The sequence below is a fragment of the Mustela lutreola genome, chromosome X, assembly GCF_030435805.1.
Source record: "Mustela lutreola isolate mMusLut2 chromosome X, mMusLut2.pri, whole genome shotgun sequence".
Classification (NCBI taxonomy): Eukaryota; Metazoa; Chordata; class Mammalia; order Carnivora; family Mustelidae; genus Mustela; species Mustela lutreola.
The window spans coordinates 47,917,961-47,939,017 of record NC_081308.1 but is presented as its reverse complement, the minus strand read 5'-3'; the positions used below and the strand labels follow the sequence as shown (position 1 = coordinate 47,939,017).

Sequence of the window (21,057 nt, the reverse complement as noted above, 5' to 3'; positions counted from 1 at the left end):
TTGCTTTAACCAAATTAGAAGAGATCCCAAATCGTGAGGGGGGATAAAGGGGATAAAAAGAGGTTCAAAAAGGAAGAAAGAAGAAAAAGAAAAAAAAAAAAAGAAAAGAATTTAAAAAAAAAGAAAACACCTAAGAAAAATATAAAAAAGAAAAAATATATGTATTAGATAAACTAGTAAAAAATCGTTAAAAAAGAAAAAGGTAACAGTTAAAAAAAAAATTTTACCCGAAGGCGAGAAAAAAATCCAAAAAATGAAAAAGAAAAAAATTAAATTAACCGCAAGACTAAAAAAAATCACAGGGCCAAAGCCATGAGTTCCGTGCTTTGCTTTCTCCTCCTCTAGAATTCTGCTGCTCTCCTTGGTATTGAAACCGCACTCTTTGGTAGGTGAACTTGGTCTCAGCTGGATTTCTTGTTGATCTTCTGGGGGAGGGGCCTGTTGTAGTGATTCTCAAGTGTCTTTGCCCCAGGCAGAATTGCACCGCCCTTACCCGGGTCCGGGGTGAGTAATCCGCTTGGGTTTGCTTTCAGGAGCTTTTGTTCCCTAAGCGCTTTCTGTAGAGTTCGGAGGACGGGAATACAAATGGCGGCCTCCTGGTCTCTGGCCCAGAGGAGCCGAGATCCTAGGGCCGCACTCCTCAGTGAGCCCTCAGAGAACCGCGCCCAGTTACTCCCGTCTGCCTGACCTCCGGCCGCGCTCCGAGCTCACCGAGCCTGCGACCGGTTCAAGGTCACCCCGAGCTGCGAGTTTACTGTCAGCTCTGTCTCTGTAGCCGGCTTTCCCGTTCCAATACCCGCAAGCTCTGCGACACTCAGACACCCCCGATCCTTCTGTGACCCTGCGGGACCTGAGGCCACGCTGACCCCGTGTGGGCTTTGCCCCGGGTAGCCTCTGGAGCGATGTCCCTCAGCGGAACAGACTTTTAAAAGTCCTGATTTTGTGCGCCGTTGCTCCGCTGCTTGCCAGGAGCCGGCCCCTCCCCCCGGGGTCTATCTTCCCGTCGCTTTGGATTCACTTCTCTGCCGGTCCTACCTTTCAGAAAGTGGTTGTTTTCTGTTTCCAGAATTGCTGTTCTTCTTCTCTTCGATCTGCCGATGGATTTTCAGGTGTTTGCAATCTTTAGATAAGCTATCTAGCTGATCTCCGGCTAGCTGAAGTAGTCTCGGCCTGCTACTTCTCCGCCATCTTGACTCCGGATCTCTTCTCCTCCCCCTTCTCCACCTCTCCCTCCCAAATTTTTGCTTTTTTAAAATAGATTTTATTCATTTATGTTTTTGAGAGAGGGAGAGAGACCATAAGCAGGTGGAGAGGCAGGGAGAAGTAGACTCCACAATGATCAGGGAGTCTGACAAGGGGTTTGATCCCAGGACCCTGGGATCATGATATGAACAAAAGAAAGACACTTGGCTGACTGAGCCATCCAGGCACCCTTCCAAATTTTTCTTGTTTTTGAATTCAAGTTTTAAAATACTGTGGTCTGAAAATATGCAGCAAATAATCCCAGAATTTTCGTACCAACTGAGACCTGATTTGTGACCCAGTATGTGATCTATCCTGGAGAATGTTCCATTTACACTCAAAAAGAATGTGTATTTTGCTGTTTTAGGATGAAATGTTCTGAATATGTGTTAAGTCCATATGGGCCAGTGTGGCATTCAAAACCCTTGTTTCCTTTTTGATCTTCTGCTTTGATGATATGCCCACTACTATGAATGGGGCATTAATGCCCCCACTATTATTGTATTTTCAACAGTGAGTTCCTTTAATTTTGTTATTTATGGATTTATGTATTTGACTGTTCCCAAGTTAGGGGCATAAATACTTACAATTTGTAGATTTTCTTGTTTGGATAGATCCTTTTATTATGATATAGTGTCCTTCTTCATCTCTTACTATGGTATTTGCTTTAAAATCTAGTTTGTCTGATATAAGGATTGCTACCCCAGCTTTCTTTTGGTGTCCATTAGCAGCAATAAATGATTCTCCACACCCTCACTTTCAATCTGGAGGTGTCTTTAGGTATAAATTGAGTATCTTGTAGACAGCATATCAATGGGTCCTGTTTGTTATTGTTGTTGTTGTTGTTTACATTTAATATAACTTTTGTCTTTTGACTGGTCATTTAGTTCATTTACATTCAGAATAATTGTTGAAAAACATGAATTTAGTGTCACTGTGTAACCTGTAAAGTCACTATTTCTGAAGATTGTCTCTGTTCCTGTTCCTTTCTGGTCTTTGTGATTTTGGGGCTCTCTCTCTGCTCAGAGGCCCTTCAATATTTCTTATAGGGCTGGTTTAGTAATTACAAATTATTTTAGTTTCTGTTTATCCTGGAAACCCTTTATGTCTTCTATTCTGAATGAGAGCCCTCCTAGATAAAATATTCTTGCTACATATTTTTCTCTTTTAGCATCTTGAATATATCATGCCAGTGCTTTCTGGTCTGCCAGTTATCTGTGGACAGGTCTGCTGCCAGCCTTATATTTCTAAGCTTGTCGATAAAGGGCTTCTTTTGCCAAGCTGCTTTTCTCTTTAACTCTGAAATTTGCAAGTTTCATTATAATTTGGTAAGATGTTGACCTATTTTTGTTTATTTTGAGGGGGGGGGGGTCTCTTTGCCTCCTGGACTTGAATGTTTCCTTTCTCAGATAAGGGAAGTTTTCAGATATAATTTGTTCAAATAAACCTTCTGCCCCCCCATGGGACCCCAATTATTCTAATATTATTTTGCTTTATGGTATCACTGATTTCTCAAATTCTGCCTTCATGATCCAGTAGTTTTTTTCTCTTTTCCTTAGCTTCCTTATTCTCCATCATTTTGTCTTCTGTATCATTGACTCTCTCTTCTGTCTCATTTATCCTAGAAGTTAGAGCCTCCATTTTTTACTGCATGTCCATAATAGCCTTTTTAATTTCAGCCTGACTGGGTATTAGTTCTTTTATTTCTCCAGTAACGTATGAACTTGTGTTTTCTATGCTTTTCAAAGCCCAGCTCATATGTTTATAATCATTGTTTTGAATTCTAGTTTTGACATCTTACTTATATCCATATTAATTAAATCATTGGAAGTGAGTACTGCCTCCTATTCTTTCTTTCAGGGTGAATTTCTCCATCTCATTTTTTTTTTAAGATTTTATTTATTTATTTGACAGAGAGAGATCCCAAGTAGGCAAGGAGGCAGGCGGGGGGTGGGGGGGGGAACAGGCTCCCTGCCAAGCAAAGAGCCCAATGTGGGGCTTGATCCCAGGACCCCGGGATCATGACCTGAGCCAAAGACAGAGGCTTAACCCACTGAGCCACCCAGGTGCCCTCCATCTCATTATTTTGTACAGAAAAGAATAATTGAAAGATTGAAAGAAAGAGAAAAATACAGAAGTAACAACAATAACGACACCAGACAAATACAAATAAGATAAACCATTAGAAAACAGAAACGAAAGAGAGAGAGAGAGAGAGAGAGAGAAATCAAACCAGATATAAAATAGAACAAAACAATAAACTAAATACTGGGTGCATTTTAGTCTGTTTGTTAGAAGAAACTAGATCCCAAAGAAGGAATGAAAGAAAAACTTATATATATAAAATTGAATACAATGAAATGAAACCAGAAATGAATATATATAGTTTAAATACTTATATTATTAATTAATTATTATATATTAATATTATTATATTTATTATATAGAGTAAAATAGAAGTTAAAAAATACTTTAAAAAGAATTGATAGGAGGGATGCCTGGATGGCTCAGTGGGTTAAAGCCTTTGGCTCGGGTCATGATCTCAGGGTCCTGGGATCGTACCTCATGTCGGGCTCTCTGCTCAGCAGGGAGCTTGCTTCCATTCCTCTCTCTCTCTGCCTGCCTCTCTGCCTACTTGTGATCTCTGACAAATAAATAAAACTTAAAAAAAAAGAATTCATAGGATATGAAAATAGCTGAAAAGAAAAATGAATAAATAAATAAAACTTAAAGACTAAAAAATAATAAAAAAAATTTTTAAAACACAAAAGTTATGTACTGTTTTTCCTAAGAGCTGAAGTTTTACAGTTATCTATGATCAGTAATGTGATGTTAAACATTTGTTCCTGCTGGTCTTCTGGGTGAGGGGCCTGTTGCACTGATTCTCAGGTGTCTTTGCCTGGGTAGAATTGCACCCTTCTTGCCAGGGGTCCAGGCTAAGTATAAGTGACTTCAGATTGCTCTATGTGCTGATATGCTGCCCGAAGTTTTTCTATACATCTATGTTGGTATTGAAAATGACAGCATCCTAATCTCAAGCCACAGAGTTGAGAGTCATCACCCCTGCTCTTCAGTGAGCCTTCACAGAAAAGCAGTCAACCACTAATGTCTCCTTGGTTTACCTCCACACTCTGTGCTCATGCAGCTTATGACCAAGCATTTTTATCTCAGGCACACAACCCTGTTTTCAGTCTCCAAACTTTATGGACATGCACCCACACCACTCCTCCCAGGGGAGTGATGGGGGTCTTCCCATGGTTCTACCTCTTGCTGGGCCCCCAGTATGAGAGCAGAAGCGCAACCATGCAGCAATTTGTGGTTTATGGCAACATTGAGCAGAAAGCCATCTCTCGGACTCACTGTTTTCAGCCAGCTTCCCTGCTCTAATTCTTGGGAATTCTGCTGCACTCAGTCATCCCTATTCTTTTTATGACCCCCGGGGTTCCTGAGACCATACTGTCCCACCTCGGATTCTGCCCCACTTTGCCTCCTAAGCACCTTTCATCAGACTTCTAAAAGTTCTGATTTTTTGCTCCACTGTTTATAACACTTCCAGTACCCAGCTTATGGAGGGTCCCTCCCCTGCATTTTATCTTCCAATAAACTGCCTTTAATTCACGTCTCCCCACTTCCTACCTTGCCAAAAGTGGTCGCTTTTCTAGAATTGCAGTGATTTTTTTGTTTGATCTCTGGTTGATTTCACAGGTGTTCAAAATGATTTGATGACTATCTAGCTGAATTCCAGGGACCAGACAAAATTAGGGTCCCCTACTCCTCTGCCATCTTAATTCTTCCCCAATGATTTTATTTTTAATTTCTGTAAATATTATTTGATTTTTTAAAAGTCATGTGGTCTCTTTTTTAGTCTCATATTTCTTTGACATATTTTTATTTCTTTTTCTGTTTCTTTAAACCTATTACATTTGTTTATTTTACAGTAAGCATCAGAAAGTTGCAATAGCAGTTTTGTAATTCTGATTTATCAGTTTATTGTAACTGTGGATTCTTGTTCATAAAGACTTTTCCTTCTTGGAGAGTGTGTGTGTGTGTGTGTGTGTGTGTGTTTGTGTGTTGCCTTGTTGTTGTTGTCTTCCATAGAGGCAATGTACATTCCAACCCCAAAACCAGCTGAATTCAGGCTTTGGTTAGGAACTCTAAGGAACACTTTGTTTCCTTCACAAAAACAAGGTTGAGACCATCTTTCCCATTTTTTTAAAACCAACTGATAATGTCACCTTATTGTGTCCTGACTTTAGGCAGACTCTCTAATTCAACCTCCAACCTTGAGCCCAGAATTTTGTTTAGTAGCCCTTGTATATGCTGTCTCTTAAAGCCAAAGTTCTAAGGCAGGAATTTTTCAATCTAAAACTTTGTGGCTTGAAACAGAAAACATCTAGAAGAGAGGGAAAGAAGGCAGAGTAGGGATACCCAAAGCTCATCTCATCCCACAGACAGAACTAGATAACACTCAAAAAGTGTAAATAACCCTGGAAATGACCCAAAGACTGACAAAACAAACCCCATAACCAAAGGTAGAGAAAAGTCCACATCAAAGAAGGTAGGAAAGGCAAAGACACTATTTTGAGGTTTAAAATGGAATGTGGCTATTCTTAAATGGGAGGAAGCTGGGAGCACAGTGAAGGGCAACAAAAAGATTGAAGTCTCCACGTGGGGAAGAAAAACACTCATAGTTTTTGACTTTGAAAGTGAGATAGGCCAAATTTCATGAGTTCTTATAGTCAGTGAGAATTAAAGCCTAGAATTCTAAAAATGAGTAGGCTGGGCTCTGGGGAAGCCCTGAAGGCATCAGAAAACTGAGTCCCTGACCTTAAAGAGGCAGCATGTCAAATAGCCTGAGCAGATACAACCAGTATCTGAACCAGTAGTTTGAAAAGTGCCTTGGGCACATAGGAGGGTGAGAAATTTACTCATCTCAGAGCATGGCTTTGGAGTGCCAGGGATCACAGAGAGACCTCTCCAAGAACAAAGGAGTTGGCAGGCACCATTTTCCTCCTTCACCTCCAGCATAAATGCATGACCTTCTGTGGGAAACAGTGTAGCACTGCACTGATGCTCACTACTTGCTTGCACCAAGCCTCCACCCCTTGTTCTTCAACAGATCTTTCTTCCCCAGTCATGCTTACCCCACACCCAGTGCTGTGGGGCCCCTCCCTCAGAAAACCAATACAAACCTTGCCAGCACCATGTCTTCCAGTCTACACATTTTGTGGGGCCTAGGTCCTGAAAGATGCATCACCTGCAGAGGGCACTTCAAAAAACTAAGGCATTCCTTCTTAAAAATGCGCACTCTGAGGTGCCTAGGTGGCTCAGTTGGCTAAGTGTCAGCCTTTGACTCAAGTCATGATCCCAGGGTCCTGGGATCGAGCCTTGTATCAAGCTCCTTGTTTGGTGGAGAGCCTGCTTCTCCCTCTGCTTCTGTTTTCTGCTCACCCCACTTATGCTCACTCTCCTTCTCTGTCAAATAAATAAATAAAATCTTTTAAAAATATATACCCTACATATGCATGCTTTGAAGATGCCCTTAGACCTGCCCAATCCAGACAGTGGTGATTCCAGGTCTCATTTGGCAAGAAGACCAGCATTTACCTTGGTAAAATGCATCCCCCACTGCCAGGGACCAAACAATCTTTACAACAGGCAAAGAGAGCCACCATAGACCAGTGGACTGAAGTGAAAAGCAGGAAAAACACAACAGGGCACAGAGAACATAGAAAGGAGTCACTCCCTAATGTGCCATGTCCTTGGGGACATGGGACACTACAATGCAGGACATTTCATGACCTCTTCTTCATAGGAACATTACCTCCAAGAACAGGAGATATAGCTGACTTTCCTAACACAGAGAAACAAACAATGAGAGTTAGAAAAATGTGAGAAAAAAAACCAAAAAAACAAATCCTAAAATGAAAGAATAAGAACACAATAAAGCAAGAGACATAAGCAAAATGGATATAAAAAATATGTCTGTTAGAGAATTTAAAGTAATGTTCATAAGGATGCTCACTTAACTTGAGAAAAGGGAGAATGTCAGTGAAACCCTTACCAAAGAGATGAAACAGAACCAATCAGAGATGAAAAACACAATAAATGAAATTTAAAAATACACTTGATGAAATAAATAACAGGCTGGAGGAAGCAGAAAAATAAATAATGACCTGGAAGACAGGAATGGAATGTAACCAAGCTGAGCAAATGAGAGGTAAAAAATGTATAAATTGAGTCTTAGGATACTCAGTGATTCCATTAAGTGTAATAATATTCAGATTATAGGGATCGCAGAAGAAATGAGAGACAAAGGAGCAGAAAATTTATTTTTTTAAAAAATAGCTGAGGGATGCCTGGTTGGCTCAGTGGGTTAAAACCTCTGCCTTTGGCTCAGGTCATGATCCCAGGGTCCTGGGATCAAGACCCACATGGGGGGGGGGGAGTCTCTGCTCAGCAGGGAGCCTGATTCCTCCTCCTCTCTCTCTCTGCCTACTTGTCTGTCAAATAAATAAATAAAATCTTTTAAAAAATTAAAAATTAAAAAATAGCTGAAAGCCTCACTAAACTGTGGAAAAAAACAGATATCCAGATCCAAGAGCTACAGAGATTCCTCCCCCAAAAAATCAGCTCAAGGAGGTTAACAATAAGACACATAGCAATTACAATGGCAAAAAGTAGTGATAAAGAAAAATTAAGTTGCAAGAGAAAAGAAGACAGTTATATACAAGGAAAAACTCCATAAGGCTATTTGTGGATTTTCAGCAGAAACTTAGCATGGCAGAAGAAAGTGGCATGATATATTCATATTGCTGAATGGAAAAACTCTGCAACCAAGAATACCCCATCCAGTAGCCTACCACTCTCAATAGAAGGAAAGATAAACGAACAAAAACACAATAATAACAACAAAAAATCCAAAGCAGTTTAAGATCATTAAGCTAGCCCTGCAAGAAATATTAAAGGGAACACTTTGAGTGAAAATGAAAGGCCAAAAGTTACAGTATGAAGGCAAGAAACACAAAAGCAATAAAAAATAATAATGTTTCTGTAAAACACATCAAAAAACTCATAAAAGTATTTCAAATATGACAACATATACCTAAAACATGAGTAGGAGAATAAAGAATGGGTTCAAACTGAAATGACCATCAACTTAATACAATTTACTGTATGCAGAAGAGGTTATATACAAAACTAATGGTAACCACAAATCAAAAACCAGTAATAAATATACAAACAGTAAAGATAAAGAAACAAAATATATCTCTAAAAAACACCCAGCAAACCATGAGATAGAGAAATAGAAGGATCAGAAAAAAAACCTTACAATCACAAAACAGAAATAAAATGGCAATAAATATATAACTATCAACAATTACTTTGAATATAATAGGGTTAAATTGTCCAAACAAAAGACATAGGGTAAAAGGATGACTGAGAAAATAAAGCCCATCTACACGACCTACAAGAGACTCACTTTAGACTGAAAGATACTTGCAGACTGTAAGTGAGAGGATCGAGAAACATCATACAGATGGATGTTAAAAGAAAGGGAGAGTAGCAATACTTCTATTGGACAAATTAGATTTTACAACAAATTCTGGGGGAACCTGGGTGGCCCAGTTGGTTAAGTGACTGACTTCGGCTCAGGTGATATCCTAGGTTCCTGGGACCAAGCCCCGCATTGGGCTCCCTGCTCAGTGGGGAGTCTGCTTCTCCCTCTCCCTCTGCTGCTCTGCCTGCTTGTGTCTCTCTGTCAAATAAACAATAAGTCTTTTTTAAAAAGTCTGTAACAAGAGACAAAGAAGGACACTACATCATAATAAAAGAGACAATCCAACAAGAAGATGTAACAACTGTAAATATTTGTGCATTCAAATTAGGAGCACCCAAATACATAAAGCAGTTAATAACAAACATAAAGTTCCTTTAATAACAAACATAAAGTTCATTAACACCTCACTAACATCAAAGGATAATCTAAACAGAAAATTAAAAAAGAAACAATGGTTTTGAATGACACACTGGAATACATGGATTTAGCAGATATGTCTAGAATTTTCCATCCTAAAACCATAGAATACACACTCTTTTAAAGTGCACATGGAACATTCTCCAGAGTAGATCACATATTAACCCACAAAACAAACCTGAACAAATTAAAGACCAAAATCATACTATGCACATGTTCTGACCAAAACACTATGAAACTAGAAGTCAACCACAAGAAAAATCTGTAAAGACCACAAATACATGGAGGTTGAATAACATGCTACTAAACAATGTATGCATAAAATAAGAAATCAAAGAAGAAATTTAAAAATACACAGAAACAACTGGAAATGAAAACACAAAGGTCCAAAACCTTTGGCATGCACCAAAAGAAGTCCTAAGAGGGAAATATATAGCAATATAGCCCTACCTCAAGAAGCAAGAAAAATCTCAGATTAATAAAAATGAATCTTACACCTAAAGGAGCTAGAAAAAGAACAAAAACTAAATAACAACAACAACAACAACAAAAACCTAAAACCTTCAGAAGGGAATAAATTAATACAGATTAGAGCAGAATTAAATGATATACAAAATTTTTAAAAAAACAATGAAACTAAAAGATGGTTCTTTGAAAAAAGTCAATAAAAGTGATAAATGTCTTGCCAGACTTGTCAAGAAAAAAGAAGAAAGGATTCAAATAAATAAACTCACAAATGAGAATGGAGAAATAACAACCAACACTACAGAAATACAAATAATCATAAAAGAATATTATGAAAAACCATATGCCAAGAAATTAGACAACCTAGAGGAAATGGGTAAATTCCTAGAAATATATAAACTACCACAACTGAAACAGGAAGAAATAGAAAACTTGAACAGAACAATAACTAGCAAAGAAACTGAATCAATAATGAAGAAGCTCTAAACAAACAAAAGTTTAGGACTGAATGGCTTCACAGATGAATTCTACCAAACACATAAAGAAGAGTTAATACCTGTTTTTTTTTTTTTCGAACTATTCCAAAAAATAGAAAAGGAACAAAAACTTCCAAATTCATTCTATGAGGCCAAAATTAGCCTGATAGCAAAACTGGATAAAGACTTCACTTAAAAAAAAAAAAAAAAAAAAAAACACAAACTACAGGCCAATATCCCTGATGAACATAAATGCAGAAATAATAAAATACTAGCAAATTGAATATAACAGTACATTAATAAAATAATTTGCCATGATCAAGTGATATTCATTCATTGGTTGCAAGAGTGGTTTAGTACTTGCTAATTAATCAATGTGATACATCACATCAATACAAGAAAGGATAAGAACCATACGATCCTTTCAATAGATGCAAAAAAAAGCATTTGGCAAAGCACTACATTTGCTCTTGATAAAAACTCTTAACAAAGTAGGTTTAGAGACCTCTTTTTCCGGCTGGAACCATGGAGGGTACAGAGGAGAAGAAAAAGAAGGTTCCTGCCGTGCCAGAAACCCTTAAAAAGAAGCGAAGGAATTTCGCAGAGCTGAAGATCAAGCGTCTGAGGAAGAAGTTTGCTCAAAAGATGCTTCGAAAGGCAAGGAGGAAGCTTAGATAAGATGAGAAAGCCAAGCATTACCACAAGGAGTACAGACAGATGTACAGGACCGAGATTTGGATGGCGAGGATGGCGAGAAAAGCTGGCAACTTCTACGTACCTGCAGAACCCAAGTTGGCGTTTGTCATCAGGATCAGAGGCATCAATGGTGTGAGCCCAAAGGTTCGAAAGGTGTTGCAGCTCCTTCGCCTTCGTCAAATCTTCAATGGCACCTTTGTTAAGCTCAACAAGGCTTCAGTTAACATGTTAAGGATTGTGGAACCATATATAGCATGGGGGTACTCTAACCTGAAGTCAGTGAATGAATTGATCTACAAGCGTGGTTATGGCAAAATCAAAAAGAAGCGAATTGCCCTGACAGATAACACATTGGTTGCCCGATCTCTTGGTAAACATGGCATCATCTGCATGGAGGATCTGATTCACGAGATCTATACTGTTGAAAAACGTTTCAAAGAGGCAAACAACTTTTAATGGCCCTTTAAATTATCTTCTCCACGAGGGGGGATGAAGAAAAAGACCACCCATTTTGTGGAAGGTGGAGATGCTGGCAACAGGGAAGACCAGATCAATAGGCTTATTCGAAGAATGAACTAAGGTATCTACCATGATTATTTTTGTAATCAGGCCAGTTAATAAAGGACTACTCTCAAGTGGAAAAAAAAAAAGTAGGTTTAGAGATATAACTCAACAAAATAAAGGCCATATATGAAAACCCCACAGATAAACACCATCCTTAATGGGGAAAAACTGAAAGCTTTTCCCCTAACATCAGGAACAAGAAAAGGATGTCTACTCACAACTTTCATTCAACAAATGACTGGAAGTCCTAGCCACTGCAACCAGATAACAACAACAAAATGTAAAAGGCATCAAATTGGTAAGGAAGAAGTAAAACTTTCATTTGCAGATGACATGGTACTACATATTTAAAAAGTCAAAAGACTTCACAAAAAAAATGCTAGAACTGATAAATGAATTCAGTAAAGTCACAGGATACGAAATCAATGTACGGATATCTGCTGCATATCTATACATCAATAATGAATCAGTTGAGAGAGAAATTAAGAAAACAAACCCATTTATAACTGCCACCAAAAGAATAAGATATCTAGGAATAAATCTAACCAAAGAGATGAAAGAACTGTACTCTAAAAACTATAAAACACTGACAAAAGAAATTGAAGATGATACAAAGAAATTGAAATTCCATGCTCACGGATTAGAAGAACAATTAGTGTTAAAAATGTCTATGCTACCCAAAACAATCTGCATAATTAATGCAATCCCTATCAAAATGACAACAGCACTTTTCACAAAACTAGAATTAAAAAGATCTAAAATTTGTATGAAACTGCAAAAAAAAAAAAAAAAAAAAACCGAATAACCAAAGCAATCTTGAAAAAGGAAAGCAAAGTTGGAAGCATCACAATTCCAAACTTCAAGTTTTATTACAAAGCTGTAGTAATAAAAAGAGTATGGTACTGGCACAAAACTAGACACAGATTAATGGAATTGAAAAGAAAACCCAGAAATAAACACACAACTATATGGTCAATTAATCTTTGAACAAAACGGAGGAATATCCAAAGGGGAAAAAAAACAATCTCTTCAACAAATGGTAGTGGGAAACTGGACAACAAAATGCAAATGAAAGAAATGGACTGTTTTTATACCATACACAAAAATAAATTCAAAATGGATGAAAGACCTAAATTTGAGACCTTAAATCATAAATATCCTAGAAGATGAGGTCCCAAGAGTTCATTTATGCTTTTGTTTCCCTTGCCTCCAGCAATGTGTCCAGTAAGAAGTTTCTGCAGCTGAGGTCAAAGAGGGTGCTACCTGTGTTCTCCTCTAATATTTTGATGGTTTCCTGTTGCACATTTAGATCTTTCATCCATTTTGGGAATTTATTTTTGTGTATGGTGTAAGAAAATTGTCCAGTTTTCATGAAAGCTCCTGTACAGCAAAGGGAATAATCAACAAAGCTAAATGGAAGCCTATGGAATTGGAGAAGATATTCACAAACAACATATCAGATAAAAGTTTGGTATCCAAAATCTATAAAGAACTTATCAAACTCAACAACCAAAAAACAAATAATCCATTTAGAAATGGGCAAAAGACATGAATAGACACTTTTCCAAAGAAGACATCCAGGTGGCTAACAGACACATGAAAAGATACTCAACATCACTAATTGTCAGGGAAATAGGAATCAAAATTATGAGATACTACCTCACATTAACAACACAAGAAACAACAGGTGTTGGCAAGGATGCAGAGAAAGGGGAACCCTCTTGCCCTGTTGGTGGAAATGCAAACTGGTACAGCCACTCTGGAGAACAGTACAGAGGGTCCTCAGAAAGTTAAAAATAGAATTATTCTATGATCCTTAAATTGCACTGCTAGGTATTTGCCAAAATGATACCAAAAAAAGAAAGAAAAAACCTGATTCCAAAGGTTATATGCACCCCAATGTTTATAGTAGCACTATCAACAATAGCCCAACTATGGAAAGAGCCCAAATGTCTATCCATGATGAATGGATAAAGAAGATGTGGTATGTGTGCTATAGATTTGAATACAGATTCTGGAAATTTGAATGAAAAAAAAATCTTAGAAGAGATCACAGGCAGTAATTTCTTTGACATCAACCCTAACAACTTTCTAGATATGGTTCATGAAGCAAGAGAAACAAAAGCAACATTTCTGCAAAGTGAGCAAAACAATCAATAAAGCTAAAAGGCAACCTACAGAATGGAAAAAGATCTTTGAAAATTACATATTCCATAAAGAGTTGGTTTCCAAAATACATAAAGAACATATTAAACTCAACCCCCAAAGCTGAAAAATCCAAATAAAAAAATGTGTAGAAGACGTGGATAGACATTTCTCTAAAGAAGTCATATAGATAGCCAACAGACACATGAAAGGATGCTAATCATCACTGATTATCAGGGAAATGCAAATCAAAACTATAGTGAGATCTCATCTCACACCTGTCAGAATAGCTAAAATTAACAACACAAGAAACAAGTGCTGGCAAGGAAGTTAAGAGAAAAGAACTCTCTTGCACTGTTGATGGGAATCCAAATGGATGCATCCACTGTGGAAAACAGGATGGAGATTCCTCAAAAATTTAAAATTATAACTGCCCTATGATCCAGTAATCACACTACTGGATATTTACCCCTATAATACAAAAACACTAATTTGAAGGAATACATGCACCTCCATTTTTATAGCACCAATATTTATAATACTCAAATTATGTAAGCAGCCCAAGTATTTATCAAAGATGAATGGATTTTTTTATTCTGTTATGTTAGTCACCATAAAATACATCATTATTCACAGACCTGTACCCCTGGGGATAAAAATATATGTTTATAAAAAGTAAAAAATTATATAAAAAAATAAAATAAATAAAATCTTTAGACATTCTAAAAAAATAAAATAAAATAAAATCTATGAGAAAAAAAATACATCATTAGGTTTTTTTTAAAGATTTTATTTATTTATTTGACAGACAGAGATCACAAGTAGGCAGAGAGGCAGGCAGAGACAGAGAAAGGGGGAAGAAGTCTCCCCGCTGAGCAGAGAGCCTGATGCAGGGCTCGATCCCAGGACCCTGAGATCATGACCTGAGCCGAAGGCAGAGGCTTCAACCCACTGAGCCACCCAGGCACCCCTACATCATTAGTTTTTGATTCAGTATTCCAAGATTCATTGTTTATGTACAACACCCAGTGCTCCATGCAGTACATGCCTTCTTAATACCCACCACCAGGCTCACACACACACAAAAAAAAAAAAAAAAAAAAAAGATGAATGCATAAAAGGGTGTGGTATTTATATAATGGAACGTTATTCAACCATAAAAATGAATGGGATCTTGACCTTTGCCTCAACATAGATGAAGCTAGTGTGCATAATGCTAAGTGAAATAAGTCAGAGAAAGACAAATACCTTATGATGTCACTCACATGTAGAATTTTTTTTTTTTTTGAGGATAATTTTTTTAATTTTTTAATATAATGTTCTGTTAGCCCCAGGGGTACAGGTCTGTGATTCACCGGGTTTACACACTTCACAGCACTCACCATAGCACATACCCTCCCCAATGTCCATAACCCCACTACCCTCTCCCTACGACCCCTCCCCCTGGCCACCGTCAGTTTGTTTTGTGACAGACATTAAGAGTTTCTTATGGTTTATCTCCCTCCCGATCCCATCTTTCTTCATTTATTCTTTTCCTACCCCCGAGACCCCCATGTTGTATCTCCACTTCCTCATATCAGGGAGATCATATGATAGTTGTCTTTCTCTGACTGATTTCACTTAGCATAATACTCTCTAGCTGCATGTCATTACGAATCGCAAGATTTCATTCTTTTTATGACTGAGTAATATTTCATTATATATATATGTATGTATATGTGATATATATATATCACATCTTATCTTTCCATATATATACATATGTATATATTTCATTTATATATCTATATATCACATCTTCTTTATCCGTTCATCAGTTGATGGACACCTAGGCTGTTTCTACAGTTTGGCAATTGTAGATAATACTGCTATAAATGTTGGGGTACATGTATCCCTTTGAATTAGTATTTTTGTATTGTTTGGGTAAGTACCTAGTAGCTCAATTGCTGTATCATAGGATAGTTCTATTACTAAATTTTTGAGGAACCTCCATATTGTTTTCTACAGTGGCTACACCAGTTTGCATTCCCAGCAACAGTGCAAGAGGGTTCTATTTTTTCCATATCCTTGCCAGCATATTTTGTTCTTGTGTTGTTTATGTTAGCCATTCTGACAGATGTAAGGTGAATCTCATTATAGTCTTGATTTGTATTTCTCTGATGATTGTGATGTTGAGCATCTTTTCATATGTCTATTTGGCCATTTCAATGTTTTTGGGAAAATGTCTATTCATGTCTTCTGCTCATTTTTAATTAGATTATTATTTTTACAGATGTTGAGTTTTATGAGTTCTTTATATATTTTGGATAACAATGTTTTATCAGGGAAGTTATTTGCAAACATCTTCTTACATTCCATAGGTTGCCTTTAATTTTCTTGCACAGGGGCCATGCTAATCTTCTCTGTATGGTTCCAATTTTAGTATATGTGCTGCCGAAGCGAGCACTGCCTTTAATTTTCTTGACTGTTCCTTTTTGCTATGCAGAAGCTTTGTATTTTGATGTAGTCCCAATAGTTTATTTTTGCTCTTCTTTCCCTTGCCTTGGGAGACATAGCTACAAAGAAGTTGCTATGCCCGATGTCACAGAGGTTACTGCTTGTGTTATCCTCTAGGATTTTTGTGGTTTCAGGTCTCACATTTAGGTCTTTCATTTATTTTGAATTTTTTGTGTGTGTATGGTGCAAGAAAGTGGTTCAGTTTCATTCTCTTGCACATTGGTGTCCATTTTTCACAGCACCATGTGTTGAAGAGACTGCTCTTTCCTGCTTTGCTGAAGAGTAATTGACCTTAGAGTTGTGCGTTCACTTCTAGGATTTCTATTCTGTTCCATTGATTTATGTGTCTGCTTTTGTGCTAGCAAAATACTGTTTTGATCACTACAGCTTTGTAATAAAACTTGAAGCCTGTAATTGTGATACCCCAAGCTTTGCTTTTCTTCTTCAAGTTTTATTTGGCTATTTGGGGTCTTCTGTTGTTCCAAACAAGTTTTAGAATTGTTTGTTCTAGTTCTGTGAAACGTGCTATTGGTAGTTTGATAGGGATTGCATTAAATATGTAGATTGCTTCAGGTAGACATTTTAACAATATCTGTGCTTCCAGTCCATGATCATGAATGTCTTTTCATTTCTTTGTGTCCTCTTCACACATTACTTTCATCAGTGTTTTATAGTATTTTTGTTTGTTTGTTTGGTTGGTTGGGTTTTTGTTTTTGTTTTGTTTTGTTTTGTTTTAGGATACAGGTCCTTCACTTCACTTAATTATATTTATTCCTAGGTATCTTATAGATTTTGGTGCAATTGTAAGTTTGACTGATTCCTTGATTTCTATTCCTGCTATTTCATTATTTGTGGATAGAAATGCAATAGATTTCTGTACATTGATTTTGTTTCCTGTGAATTTACTGATGTCATTTTTCAGTTCTAGCAATTTTTTAAAAAGATTTATTTATTTATTTGACAGAGATCACAGGCAGGCAGATAGGCAAGCAGAGAGAGAGGGAGAAGCAGGCTCCCCGCTGAGCAGAAAGCCCGATGCGGGGCTTGATCCCAGGACCCTGAAATCATGACCTGAGCCGAAGGCAGAGGTCTTAACCCACTGAGCCACCCAGATGCCCCAGTTCTAGCAATTTTGGGGTTGAGTCTGTTGGGTTTTCTATATAGAGTTTCATGTCATCTGCAAATAGTGAAAGTTTTGGCCTCTTCTTTTCTGATTTGGATGTCTTTTATTTCTTTTAGTTGTCTGATCACTGTGGCAGGGACTTCAAGTGCTATGTTAAATAACAGTTGTCAGAGTGGACATCCTTGTTTTGTCGTTGACCATAGAGGGAAAGCCCTCAGTTTTTCCTCACTGAGGATGATATTAGCTGTGGATTTTTCATATATGGCCTTTATTTTGTTGAGGTATGTTCCTTCTAAACCCTTGTTGAGGGTTTTTATCATGAATGGATACTTTGTCAAAAGCCTTTTTTGAAATTATTAAAATGATCATATGGCTCTTACCCTTTCTTTTATTAATGTGGTGTATTACATTGATTTATTTGCGAATATTGAAACACTTTTGCAACTCAGGAATAAATCCCAGTTAATAGTGGTGAATGATTTTTTTAATGCATTGTTCGATTAGGTTTGCTATTATTTTTGAGAAATGTTGCATCATGAGAGCTTTTGGCCTGTAGTTCTCTTTTTTAGTGTAGTCTCTATGTGGTCTGGGTAATGCTGATCCCATAGAATGAACTTGGACATTTTTCTTCCTTTTACATATTTTTTAGAACTGTTTGAGAAGAATAGATGCTCACTGATTGGTAAAATTTGCCTGTGAAGACAGCTGGTCCTGGACTTAGTTTGTTTTGAGTTTTTTATTACTCATTCAGTTTCTTTGCTGGTTATCTGTCTGTTAAAGTTTTGTACTTCTTTCTTTTCCAGTTTTGGTATTTTATATGTTTTTAGGAACTTACCCATTTTTTCCATGTTGTTCCATTTATTTGGCATATAGTTTTTCATAATATTTTCTCATAATTGTTTATATCTCTGTGGTATTTGTTGTTATTTTTTTTTCTTTTCACTGTGCAGCTTGGTTGTTTTCCCTATCTTTCAGCTTGCTGATCCATTCTTTGCTTCTTCTAATATATTATTCATTACATCTAGTGTGTTTTTAATTTCAATTATTAACTTCTTCATCACTGATTTTTTTTTAGATTTATTTTAGAGAGAGAGAAAAAAACCTGGAGGGACAGAGGGACAGGGAGAGAGAATCCCAAGCAGACTCTGCACGAAGTGTGGAGCCTGACACAGGGCTTGATCTCATGACCCTGAGATCACGACCTGAGCCAAAACTAGGAGTCAGATGCTTAACTGACTGTGCAACCCAGGTGCCCTGATTGGTTCTCATTTTGTATTTTTTCTCTTTGTTGAATGTCTCACTGAGATCCTTCATGCTTTTCTCAAGTCCAGTAAGTTTCTTTATAACCATTACTATGAACTCTTTATTAAGCATATTGCTTATCTGTTTCATTTATCTGTTTTACTGTGATTTTATCCTGTTCATTCATTTGGGATATATCCTTCTGTCTCCTCATTTTGTCTTACTATCTATAGTTTTTTTTCTATGTATTAGGAAAGTCAGCTACATTGACTTGCAAGGAGTGGTTTTATTAAGAAGAGATCCTGTGATACCTTGTAGTGTAATGCCCCTGTTCACCAGAACCTGTTGCTTCAGAGATGTGTCCTATATGGGTTTTATGTACCCTACTGTTGTAGCTGAACCTCATTTACTTGCAGTCCAGTTGGCAGCAATGGCCCACTTTGCCTGCTATTAGCTGGGTTTAGTCCCTGTATTGTTAAGGGGCTGGTCTGGGGCTGCTATGGTCTTATATTTGGGTGGTTTTGGCAGCCAGACTAGATGCTTATCTTCAGCCCATTTGCTAGACTGCTGTCACACAACTACATGGTGGTCTCCCTGAAATTTCCTCTGAGAGGCATTTGTTGATGGGTGGGATATGCAGTGAAACCATATGTCTGCTCTCAGTCCATCTGTTGGGGCTGTAGTAACAATGACCTGCAGTGAATTTTCCCTGCCTTGTACCCTGAGAGGATTTTGTTTGTGACCAGGGCTGGCAGTCAAACAAGATGCTTGCCAGGGCTGCAGAAACACTGATAGTTTCTGATAGTGCCCAGAGAGGGCACTCTTTCTGCACTGCTACGTATAAGGTTCAGCTGCTGGGGCTGTGACTGTACTGGTATGTGTGGGTTTCTTACCCTTTCCCCAGGGTAGGAGTCACATTGGAGTAGTGCTTGTTCCTGCTAGGGCTTCTTGAAGGGTGAGATGTGTCAGGAACTACTTTGGGGGAATTCCTGCCATGTGGGGCATGTTGAATGGGTTGGATCCATAGAAGAATTTGAGAGTGGGTGCACAGTGTTAGCAAAGTAGGTGAAGAGTGCTCATGCTGGTTCGCACAGGTGCCTGACTATCTAGGCTGTGGGGAGAGAGAATTGGCATCCACAAGTTCTTTTGAGCTTGGAGAAATCTCATGAGGTTTTCTGCCACTCCAGCACACTTTCTGTAATTAGTAAATAAATTCCTTGTACATATACTCCAGTTACTTTTAAATTGCTGCATCTATGCTGTCTTGGTGGGGCTTTTGTTATGCTGTATCTTTAAGAACAGGGATTCCGTTTCTATAGCCCTCCAGCTCTTCCAGAGCGGAACTGCTGATTTTTAATGGACCCAGTATTAAGGCTGGCTTATCATAAAAACTCAGGAAGTTAAGCCCCACTAGTTTTCAAATCAAATATTATGGGTTCTTGTCTTCCCAGTGCAGGGCTCCTGTGTCTGGGGTACCTGGTGTGGGGTCTGCTCATATCCTTTTTCTGTGCTTCTTCATGGTTAGTCTCACTTGTGGTTAATCCCACTGGGTGTTTTGTTCCCACGTGAGTTTCTACCCTCCTTACCTTTGAAATGTGTCATCCTCTCTATGATTAACCATGGAAAGTCTGTTCTAAAGATCCTCAGGTCATCTTCTGGGTTGGATACACTGATGTAGCTTTTATCCAGGTGTGTCTATGGGAGGAGGTGAGCTTAGAATCTTTTTACTCTGTCACCTTCCCTGAAGTCACAGTTTCTATTTGTTTCTATTTCTATCTGGGCCATTCTTCAGGTGGGAAAATTTTCCCATGATAAACCACTATGTCTATTTATTTCTCACAGTTCTGGAGGCTGGAAGTCCAAGAGGAAGGTGCCAGCAAGTGAGGTTTGATGCCCTTTCTTTTGGCCTTGAACATCCTTTATTTTTATTTTTAAAGATTTATTTATTTATTTATTTATTTATTTGAGAGAGAGAGAGAGAGAGAGAGGGAGGAAGGGCAGAGGGAAAGAATCTTCCAGGAGACTTCCCACTGAATGTAGAGCCCAATGGAGGGCTCCTTCTCACGACCTATGAAATCATGACCTGAGTTAAAACCAAGAGTCAGACATTTAACCAACTAAACTACCCAGGTGCCCATGGCCTTGAACATCATTTGATATGTTTTTTTGCCATCTACATATCTGGGCTGGTGAAATGCTTGTTCATATTTTTTTGCAGATCTTTGAATTAGATTTTCTTTTACTGTTCAGTTTAAGGTGTTTATAATTCCTGACACACCAGATACATAATTTTCAAATATGTTCACCAAGGATATGGCATTTTTATTAACATATAGTGTATTATTTGCTTCAGGGGTACATGTCTGTTATTCATCAGTCTTACACAATTCACAGCACTCACCCTAGCACATACCCTCCCCAAAGCCATCACCCAGCCACCCCAACCCTCCCACTTCCCTCCCCTCCAGCAACCCTCAGTTTGTTTCCTGTGATTAAGAGTCTTTTATGGTTTGTCTCCCTCTCTGGTTTCATCTTCTTTCATATTTCCCTGTCTTCCCCTATGATCCTCTGTCTTGTTTACCAAATTCCTCATATCAGTGAGATCATATTCTCTGAGTGACTTATTTCTC

General features: G+C 37.9%; 1 protein-coding gene, 1 non-coding gene and 1 pseudogene across 6 annotated transcripts in view; 2 read left to right on the top strand and 1 right to left on the bottom strand.

Annotated features, from left to right (window-relative positions):
- Positions 1-21,057, top strand: part of PFKFB1 (6-phosphofructo-2-kinase/fructose-2,6-biphosphatase 1) — a 127,935-nt gene that overhangs the window by 55,921 nt on the left and 50,957 nt on the right. The gene's annotated exons all lie outside the window — the stretch shown is intronic.
- LOC131821464 (large ribosomal subunit protein uL30-like) lies at positions 10,649-11,507 on the top strand (annotated as a pseudogene).
- Positions 15,905-16,012, bottom strand: LOC131822336 (U6 spliceosomal RNA). Its single transcript, XR_009350212.1, has one exon. It is a non-coding gene; the product is annotated as a U6 spliceosomal RNA (small nuclear RNA).